General features: G+C 37.1%; 1 pseudogene; it reads right to left on the bottom strand.

The window, feature by feature from the left end:
* Positions 1-9,251: 9,251 nt before the first annotated feature.
* LOC100660457 (olfactory receptor 5D18-like) lies at positions 9,252-10,192 on the bottom strand (annotated as a pseudogene).
* Between the last annotated feature and the right edge of the window lie 1,057 nt (positions 10,193-11,249).

Raw genomic sequence — 11,249 nt, 5'->3', positions numbered from 1 at the left:
GGCATCTGTTTGTCGAAATCTAAAAGTCAGTCCTAGAAGTTAAAAAAAAATAATAATAACATAGTGGGGATATAGGAAGCTTGGATCCACTTCCACACGTCAAGACTGGAAAGCATATCTCTTTTGGAATCTATATTTTTATTAACCAAAATGTGGTAAATGTCTAAAATTTTAAAATATGATTACCACTTAAAGAATTTAGAGATCGTTCTGTAATTTTAAGTCAAGTTCTCACATAACAACTTCAGCTCTCCTTGAATGTAATCAGTTCATAGAAGACAAGCCTAGCCCGATGTTGGATTATGTCAGTCTCACAGTCAATAACAAAAATCAGAAACACCTAAATTATATTATTTAATCAGATCATAACATCTACACACTGTGGACATAAAGAATGGACAGCCTTAGCACTTCCCATTTGTGTTTTTATTGTTAATTCAGCATAGCACTTTAATCTAGGTTTTTCTTCTGACACACTATAACTCATATCAAAATAAATCTCAATTACTTTTTAGCAGCCTGTGTGGTACTATTGGTTAATGCCTTTGGCTAGAAACCAAAAATTTGAAGGTTCCTGCCCACCCACAGTCACCTTTTAAAAAAGGGTTGGTGATCTAATTCTGAAAAATCAGACATTGAAAAATTTATCAAGCACGGTGCTACTCTTATACTCATGAAGTCCCCATGTTTCCCAGTTGACTTGTTGGCAATATTTTTTCATTCTTCAAATCTGGTAGTTCTGAGTTCCAATCCTCCCTCATTGTTTGAGGAATAAAAAGACTAGGGCAGATGATAAATATAATCCAGTCTACATTCTTATTCTAAAGATGGCATAACAGCACTCAGAAGATGCCTTGAAACATCTAAGTCAATTGGCATAGTAAAATCTATTAAGAAAACATTCTGCATCCCACTTTGGACAGTGGCATCTGGGTATTAAACACTAAAAAGTAGCCATCTAAGATGAATCAACTGGTCTCAACTCACCTGAACCAAAGGAGAATGAAGAATACCAAGGACACAAGGTAATTATGAGCCCAAGAGATAGCAAGGGCCACATAAACCAGAGACTACATCAGCCTGAGACCAGAAGAGCTAGATGGTACCTGGCTACAACTGATGACTGCCCTGATTAGGAACACAATCGAGAGCCCCTGAGGGAGCAGGAGAGTGCTGGGATGCAGACCTGAAATTCTCGTGAAAAGACCAGGCTTAATGGTCTGGCTGAGACTAGTAAAACCCCGGTGGTCATGGCCCCAGAACTTCTGTTGGCCCAGGATAGGAACCATTCCTAAAGACAACTCTTCAGACAGGGATTGAACTGGAAAATGGGATGGAGAGGAATGCCAGTGAGCTTCTTGGATCAGGTGGACACTTGAGACTGTGTTGGCATCTACTCTCTGGAGGGGAGCTAAGAGGGTAGACAGGGGTAGAAGCTGGTGAAAAAGACAGGAAAAGAGAGAGTGGAGGGAGAGAGCAGGCTGTCTCATTAGGGAGAGAGCAATTGGGAGAATATAGCAAGGTGTTTGTTTATAAGTTTTCCTGTGAGAGACTGACTTGATTTGTGTACTTTCACTTAAAGCACAATAAAAATTAAAATAATAATAAAAAAAAGATGCCTTGACTTTCACAACAACGTGCAGATAAAATCCAGTCTATGATCCCCAGCCATGGACTCATTTCTCAAGTCCATACAATGGTCCATCTTATAAGTCTACCTAACACATTTCCTTTGTTAATGATCACCCTCTTAAATTTTGAGCAAAGTAGAGACTCTAAAATCATGGGAAATAGTCCAATGACACTGTTCTGTGCCACAGAGGTAGAGCAGAGAGCGGGATGCAGATGAAACAGAGGAGAATAGGATTTAGAGATGTTTTCACACAGGAATAACTAAAGACTCTTGTACTGAGAAATTCCCATTGCCACAGCCTCTCCAATTCACTTCTTTTCCTCCGACACATCTAGGATACTCATTCTGACCCTGTATTATGTATGTATAAGAATTAAAAACATGGACTATTAGAGCACAATTAAGTCATTTCATGAGAAAACATTAATACAAAAGAATCATTGTATTTCTGGAATTGGTGTCCAGCAACTCTTAGATCCCAATATAACGAGAAACTCCTTCTCTATCTATGATTTTTGGTAAGTTTGTCTCTGATTCTGAAACTCAACACATCATTTTCAGATGGTCCTTGAAATAAAGATGTCAGGTCATATGCCGTACTGAGTCCCCCAACCTGAGTGTTAAAGACAACCTCAAAAGGCAATCCCATGGCACAATTAGTCATTTTAATTATCACATATTTTTCCTTAACAATACATTTCATTTATCTAAGGCATTTAAATCTTAATTTTAATCAAATATATGTCTTTAATGCAATGGTTGTTTTCTGTCCCAAATGGTGATATTAAATTGGTGATAAATGTATTTTCCCATTCAGTCAAGGAAATAGGATAGGTAAAATTTCTTCCTTTAATTACCTCCCATTTTATTGTTCGTTTGCTCTCAGGGGATACATGAGTTCCCTGATTTATGCTTTGTAATTTTAGTTAAAGGCGGAACGATTGAGAGAGATGATGCATACATGATAGGTAGATAGATAGTTTTCGTTTTTTTTTTTTTTTACTAAAGATTCTATCCAATCTCTGATTATTCCACTCTACTTAAATACTTTTCTACTGTACCTTGACGACTGCTCCAAAAATTTACAAAATATGAAAATATACATTCTCAAATCTCTCAAGGCTCCTCTATTGCCCCACCTGAGGTACCTGTCATTCAGGGCACTATTACTGAGGGGCCAAGTCCTCTATCCAAAGCTCTACATAAGGGGTGCACATCCTGTTCCTTGCATGTTCAGACAAGTACCTTTTGTGATGGATTGGTATTCCTCAAGAACTCTCTACATCTAAAGTTTACGTTTTCCCCCTTTTACTTTGTTTCCAAGATACCTTACTATCATAATGTCTTTAAATCTTAAACCAAACCTGCTAATGGCAAAGAGAAGGCCTCTCCTGTCTCTGGGAAACTTGGCTGGGAGTAAAAGTATATGTATCTTATATCTGTGTCACAACCTTGGGACATGAACACTAGAGACTGTGTTGTTCCAATCTCTAGAGGACAAAAACCAAACAATTAAAATTAACTTTATTAGAAAACCTGGAAGAAAATTATATTATCATTAAGAACACTTTATAAGAATCATTTTATATTTCAAATTCATTTTGCTGCGTCTCCTGAACACTCCCATGCTCCCCATTAGTTATCAAGTGTGTGTATCCATAGAGCTCATAACTGTCAAATAATAATTGACTGCTGATTATGTGCCAATCAGATAGGTGACAGTGATATCTAAAGGCAGTTTTCATTTGTCCTTCTATTAATATGAGCCCGATTGCACAACTCTTCAAACATTTTAGCATTATTTGTATTTCTTTAATTTGGACTCTTTAATGGTATCTTCTGTTCATTTTTTTCTATAGGACTAATTGTCATTTTCTCCCCTGTGTGATACAACTGGAGATTATTTCCTCAATTTTTCTTTCCTCAAATTTATTTATTTTATTTTGTTTTTTTTCTATGAAGTCTCTGTATATTCATGTCAACTAAATTTTCAACTTTGTTTTCAAAACCTGTTTTGATGTATGGAGTAAGAAAGAGATACAATTTTATCTTTCTCATATGGCTAAAGAAAGATGTTCATATGGCTCTTGAATTTCTGCTTGTCCCAATATAACAATATATTAATAATAAGCCAAAACAAACAAAGAAACAAAGAATCCTGTTGTTGAGTTGTTTCTGACTCGCAGTGACCCTATAGGACAGAGTGGAATTGCCCCATAGGTTTTCAAGGAGAGACTGGTGATTTTGAAATGCTGACTTTTTGGTTAACAGCCATACTCTTATCCACTGAGCTACCAGGGTTCCAGTTTAATAATAGAAATACTGTAATTTATTTTAAACTTTGTAGGATGAGCCTTCCTACTCTAATTTGGTTTATTTTACTTTTTTAATCTTTTTTTTTTCTTGAATTTCTGTGATTTTTTATTCATTTATAGGAGCACCATAACTGTAATTTTGAGGTATTATACTTCAGTATCCCAAACAAATCTTGTATTATATTCATCCCTATCCAAATAAATGTGTGTTAGACTAAATCCCATCTTAGAACTATTTCCAGACCTGATAATACTCCAAATGTAGCCTCTGAATAAATGATACTCAGGCATAAACTAGGGATTTTGAAAAGACTACAACAATTGTTCTTTCTGAAGGGAAATTTAATTTGCATGATCTCTTAGACTGAGTGAAATAATAGGATGACAGTGCACTGGAATTGGGGTCAAAGAACTGAATTTCTGTCATCAACCAATCATTTCTGGTTATATGAACTTCTGTGAATCTCAAATTCCTTGAACCTCTGTGTCACCATATATGCAGTGGAATAATCATCCTTTTCCTCTCTCCTTCTCAGCCTAAGCTGATTGTTTCCAGTGTGAGGCTGGTCATCCATGCTGTTGTTGTAGGTGCCGTCCAGTCTGTTCTGACTCATAGTGACCTTCTGTACAACAGAACAAAACACAGCCTGGTCCTGTGCCATGCTTTTGATTGTTGTTATTCTTGAAGCCCATTGTTACAGTCACTGTGTCAATCCATCTTGTTGAGAGTCTTCCTCTTTTTTGCTGACCTTCAAAAAGGTAGATGGTTTTTACCAAATGTAATGTCCTTCTACAAGACTGGTCCCCCCTGATAACATGTCCAAAGTATGAGCAACAAAATCTCACCATCATCACTTATAAGTAGCATTCTGGCTGTACTTCTTCCAAGACAGATTTGTTCATACTTTTAGCAGCCCATGGTATATACAATATTCTTCACCAACATAATTCAAAAGTGTCAGTTCTTCTCCTTATTCATTGCCCAGCTGTCACATGCAAATCATATCAAGCAATTGAAAACACTATGGCTTGAGTCAAGCACACCTTAGTCCTTAACGTGACACATTAGTTTTTAACACATCAAAGAGTTCTTTTGCACCAGATCTGACAAATGCAATGTGTCCTTTGATTTCTTGTCTGCTGCTTCCATGGACATTAATTGTGGATCCAAGTAAAATGAAATCCTTGACAGCTTCAATAATTTCTCATTTTATCATGATGTTGCTTATTGGTCAGTTGTAAGGATTTTTGTTTTTGTTTTTTATGTTGAGGCATAATCCAAACTGAAAGCTGTGGTCTTGGATCATTACCAGTAAGTGCCTCAAGTCCTCTTTACTTTCAGCAAGCAAGGTTTTGTCATCTGCATATCACAGATTGTTAATGAGTCTTCCTCTAATCCTGATGCTGCGTTCTTCTTCATTTATTCCAGCTTCTCAGAGTATTAACTCAACATACAGATTGAATTAGTATGGTGAAAGAATACAGCCTTGATGCACACTTTTCTTGCATTTAAACTACACAGTATCCACTTGTTCTGTTCAAAAACTGCCTCTTGAACTAAGTACAGGTTCCTCGTAAGCACAATAAACTGTTTTGGAATTCACGTTCTTCGCAATGCTGTTCATAATTGGTTATGATCCACAGAGTCAAATGCCTTTGCATAGTCAGTAAAACACAGGTAAACACCTTTCTGGTATTCCATTTTCAGCCAGGATTAATCTGACCTCAGTAATGATAACCCTGGTTCCCTGTAATCTGAATCCACGTTGAATTTCTGGCAGTTCCCCATCAATATATTGTTGTAGCCACTTTTGAACAATCTTCTGCGAAATTTCTCTTGTGTGTGATATAATGACATTGTTCAAAATTTCCTCATTCTGTTGGCTCACCTTTTCTGGAAATAGGCATAAATATAGATCTCTTCCAGTGAGTTGGCCAGGTAGTCATCTTCCAATTTCTTGGCTTAGGCAAGTGAGTACTTCCAGCGCTGCATCCATTTGTTGAAACATCTCAGCTGGTATTCCAACAATTCCTTGAGCCTTGTTTTTCGCCAGTGCCTTCAGCGTAGCTTGGACTTCTTCCTTCAGTACCATTCATTCCTGCTCATTGCTATCTCCTGAAATGTTTGAACATAGACCAGTTGTTTTGGTATAGTGACTCTGTGTATTCTTTCCATCATCTTTTGGTGCTTCCTACGTCATGTAATATTTTCCCCCATAGAATCCTTCAATATTGCAACTCGCTGCTTGAATTTTTTCTTCAGTTCTTTCAGCTTGAAAAATGGAGAGTGCGTTCTTCCTTTTTGGTTTTCCATCCACAGGTCGTCACACATGTCATTATAATACTTTGTTTTCTCAAGCCACCCTTTGAAATCTTCCTTTCAACTATTTTACTTCATCATTTCTTCCTTTTGCTTTAGGTACTCAACATTCTAGAGCAACTTTCAGAGTTTCTTCTCACATCAACTTTGATCTTATTTATTTAATTATTTTTTCTGTTTAATGAGCTCTTGCTTTCTTCATTTATGATGTCCTTGATATCATTCCACAACACATCCGGTCTCTGGTCATTAGTATTCAATATGTTAAATCTCTTCTTGAGATGGTCTCTAAATTCAGGTGAGATGTACTCAAGATCAAACTTTGGCTCTCGTGGACTTGTTAAGTTTCATCAGTTTCAACTTCAACTTGCATATGATCAATTGGTGGTCTGTTCCACAGTTGGCCCCTGGCTTTGTTCTGACCGGTGATATTGAGATTTTCCATCCTCTCTTCCCATAGATGTAGTCAATTTGATTCCTGTGTATTCCATCTGTTGGTGGAAAAAGGTATTTGCAATGAAGAAGTCATTGTTCTCGAAAAATTCTATCATGGCGTCTCTGGCATTGTTTCTATCATCAAGGCCTCATTTTCCAACTATCAATCCTTCTTTGTTTTGAACTTTCACATTCCAATCTCCACGTATTATCAATGTATCTAGATTGCATATTTGATCGATTTCAGACTGCAGAAAATTGGTAAAATCTTCAATTTCTTCATCTTTGGCCTTAATGATTGGTGCATAAATTTAAATAATGGTCATATTAACTAGTCTTCCTTGTAGGTGTATGGATATTATCCTATCACTGACAGTGCTGTGCTTCAGGATAGATCTACGTGTTCTTTTTGACAATGAATGCAACACCATTCCTTTTCAAGTTGTTGTTCCCAGCATAGTAGACTATAGGATTGTCTGATTGAATGTGGGCAATACCAGTCCATTTCAGCTCACTAACTCCTAGGATATCAATGTTTATGTGTTCCATTTCTTTTTTGACCATTTCCAATTTTCCTAGATTCATACTTTGTACATTCCCTGTTCCGATAATTAGTGGATGTTTGTAGCTGTTTCTTCTCATTTTGAGTCACACCACAGCAGCAAATGAAGGTCCCGAAAGTTTGACTACAACCACATGATTAAGGTTGACTCTACTTTGAGGAGGCAGCTCTTCTCCGGTCATCGTATGAGTGCCTTCCAACCTGAGGATGTCATCTTCTGGCGGTATATTAAGCCATGTTCTACTGCTATTGATAAGGTTTCACTGGCAAATTCTTTTCATAAGTGGACTGCCAGGTCCTTCTTCCTAGTCTGCTTAAGTTGGAAGGTCAGCTGAAACCTGTCCAGCATGAGTAACCGATGCTGGTACCTGAATACTGATGACATAGCTTCCACCATCACAGCAACACGCAAGCTCCCATGTGCTGTGGTATAGGCCCTAGATACCTAAAAATAATGACTCAAACATACTATGCACACTTTTGTTCATTGCTGCTTTATTCACATAAACAAATAAATGGAAAAAAAAAAACTAACTTTGCAGGAAGAGATGAGTAGATAAGCAAATTGTGGCACATACATACAATGGAATACTTGCTGTTTTTAAGTGCCATCGAGTCAGTTCCGACTCATAGCAACCTCATGGACAACAGAACAAAGCACTGCCCAGTTCTGCACCATTCTCAACAGTTGTTATGCTTGAGCCCATCATTTTAGTCACTGTGTCAATCCATCTCATGAGGGTTATCATCTTTTCTGCTGACCCTCTACGTCACTAAGCATGATTTTCCTTGCCATGGAACAATGATGATTCCACAGAACTTATTTTAACACGGATGGACCTGAAGGGGGTAATCCAAAGTGAAATAAGTCAAGCATACAAGGACAAATATTGAATGATCTCCCTTTTTTAAGATGACAAGAATAGATAAATATAAAGAGACCAATGTCCAGTGGTGGTTACCAATGAGAGAAGTGGTGGAAAAATTATGGTTTATAGAGACTAGTATTTTTGGTGAAGAGAAAAGTGGCAGTGAATGTGGAGGTAGTGAGCACAGCACAACCAAAGTAAAAACCACTGTTTGAGCACCTAGCAATGGATATATGCAAATCAGTATATGTGTATGCACAGGTTTGTATATAGGTGAGAACAGATAGAAGTATCTACAAGTGTGTGTAAACTGAAATATGTGGTTGTAGGCACATATATTCACTGAAGACTCAAATATAGACTTTCCTCATACATAACCAGACAGCTTCATACATTGGTTTTCTGGATTTGGAGTTTTAGGACCCTAATCTCATGAGACAATTCAGTCAATTGACATAACATAGTTCACAATGATAATGATCTGAATCCTAGAGAAGTGAAAATGCCTGGAATCATAAGATATTGTAATTAGCCATAAGACACAAACTATAGGTCTCTACTGGCCAACTTAAAATAATACCTCATTTCTGAAGACATATTTCTAATCTCCCTAAATGGATTCGAACTGTTCCTTGCCTCAAGCCTTTTAAGATATTTCTTATAGTCTGCCGTTTACAATAGCCCCTTTCTTTATTGCCCCAGCATGACCACCAAATTACGCATCCCTTGAAGGCAAAGCCTATGTATTATCTTTACTGCCATTTGTAGATATGTCATCAAAAAATGTGCATTTCCTTAGAACCTACTATACTCCAAAGATCTTATAAAGAGAGGGATGAAATTAATGTTTATTCAGATTTTGCAAGGTGCCTCTCATTATCAGATTATGGCCCAGTTTCTGTTATCACAGTTGCATAGATTTAAAAATTAAAATTAGAGATGGTGATTTTTTTTTCCTGCAATGAGGAGACAAAGCCAAGATTAGCCTCTTTGAACCAAAATTCCATATCCTTACCATTGTACAGTATTAACGATTAATTTTAAAGGTCTTTTAAAATCATCTTTTTGGAAGCACTTTGTTAATGAATTAGTGACAAATTCTACTAAAATAATATGCTTAATGAGAAAAGACTTTAGCATCTATTATCTTGCTGACTGTATTCTTGACATACTTATTCCTCAGACTGTAGATCAAGGGATTTAACATGGGGACCACCACTGTGTAAAACACAGAGGCTATTTTGATGGAGTGCCTGGAGCTTTTGGAGTTGGGCACCCAGTAGAGGAACAGGATGGTGCCATGGAAGATAGTGATTGCAGTCAGCTGAGAGGCACAGGTAGAGAATGCCTTATGACGACCACTGGCTGAACTCATTTTCAAGATGGTGACAACAATAAACACATAAGAGGTGAGAATGATGAGTAATGTACTCACCACATTACAAGTAGCAAAGATAAAAAGCAACAACTCATTGAGGTAAGTATTAGAGCAAGAAAGGGAAAGAAGTGAGGAGAACTCGCAGAAGAAGTGATTGATTATGTTGGAACCATGAAAAGATAATTTCAAAGCAGAGCATGTGAGTGTCAAGGAACACCCTACTCCCCATGCATGTGATCCCCCCACCAGCATAGCACAGAGTCTCTGGGACATGGCAACTGTGTAGAGCAGAGGGTTGCAAATGGCCACAAAGCGGTCATAGGCCATTACAGCTAGTAAAAAGGACTCAGTCACCACAGAGATACCAAAGAGAAAGAATTGCACTACACATTCTAAAAACGAAATGGTTCTGTCTTCTACAACTAGGTTCACCAGCATCTTGGGAGCATGATAGAGGAATAGCAAAAATCCACAAATGAGAGGTGGCTGAGGAAAAAGTACATGGGGGTGTGCAGTCTGGGGTTAATTTTGATGATTACAATCATTCCTACATTCCCTACAACACTGACAGTGTAGACGGCCCGAAATACCACGAAGAGGGGAACCTGCAGTTCTGGGCAATCTGAGAAGCCCGAAAGAGTGAACATGGCCCCACTTTTATTTCTCTCTGACAATGACATGGCTTCTGTTTGTTAAAATCTGAATCAATCCTGGAAATTAAAATTAATTAATTAATTAATTAAACATAGTTAGGATGTAGGAAGCTTAGCTAACTATCCTTTGCTGAGACTGGAAAAGATATTTCTTTCAGCATGTATGTGTTTATTAATTGAGAAATGCTAAACTTCCAAAATTTTAAAACATGATAACTTTTTAAAAAATTTTTTTAAGGAAAACCAATAAAACCATTGAACTTTAAGTTCTCAAGTCTAATTTTAGTATTTTCAAATATATAAAATATGAGGTTTAGAGATTACATAGAAACCCATTGCCATTCAGTTGATTCCAACTCATAATGACCCTATAGGGTAGAGTTGAACTGCCCTATAGGTTTTCCAAGGAGTTGCTGGTGGATTCAAACTGTCAGCCTTTTAATTAGCAGCCAAGTTCTTAGCTACTATGCCACAAGGGCTCCAGAGATTACATGGTAATTTGTAATCCTAATTAAGGCTTGAAAGATAGATAGATTGATGATAGATAGATGATATAGAGAGAGAGAGATCGATGATAGATGATGATGATGATGATACATAGATAGATGATAGATTAGATAGATGATAGATAGATAGGTAGGTAGATAGATAGATGATAGATAGATGATAGATAGATAGATAGATATTTGATAGATGGATGGATAGATAGATGATAAATAGATTAGATAGATGATAGATAGATAGATAGATAGATCGATAGATCGATAGATCGATAGATCGATAGATCGATCGATCGATCGATCGATCGATAGATAGATAGATAGATAGATAGATAGATAGATAGATATAGATAGATTAGATGGATGGATGGATGGATGGATGGATGGATGGATGGATGGATGGATGGATGGATGGATGGATGGATGGATGGATATCCTTTTAATAAAGATTCTGTCTAATCAATGATTATTCCATTCTGCTTAAATACTTGTTGATTCTACCTTGACAACTGCTCCAAAAATTTACAGAAGAAAATATACTCTCCAAAAACTGTCAGGGCACATCTATTCCCCAACCCCAGGTC

This window comes from Loxodonta africana, chromosome 7, assembly GCF_030014295.1.
Source record: "Loxodonta africana isolate mLoxAfr1 chromosome 7, mLoxAfr1.hap2, whole genome shotgun sequence".
Lineage (NCBI taxonomy): Eukaryota > Metazoa > Chordata > Mammalia > Proboscidea > Elephantidae > Loxodonta > Loxodonta africana.
Note: the sequence above shows the minus strand (reverse complement) of the source record. Positions and strands in the feature narration are given on the sequence as shown.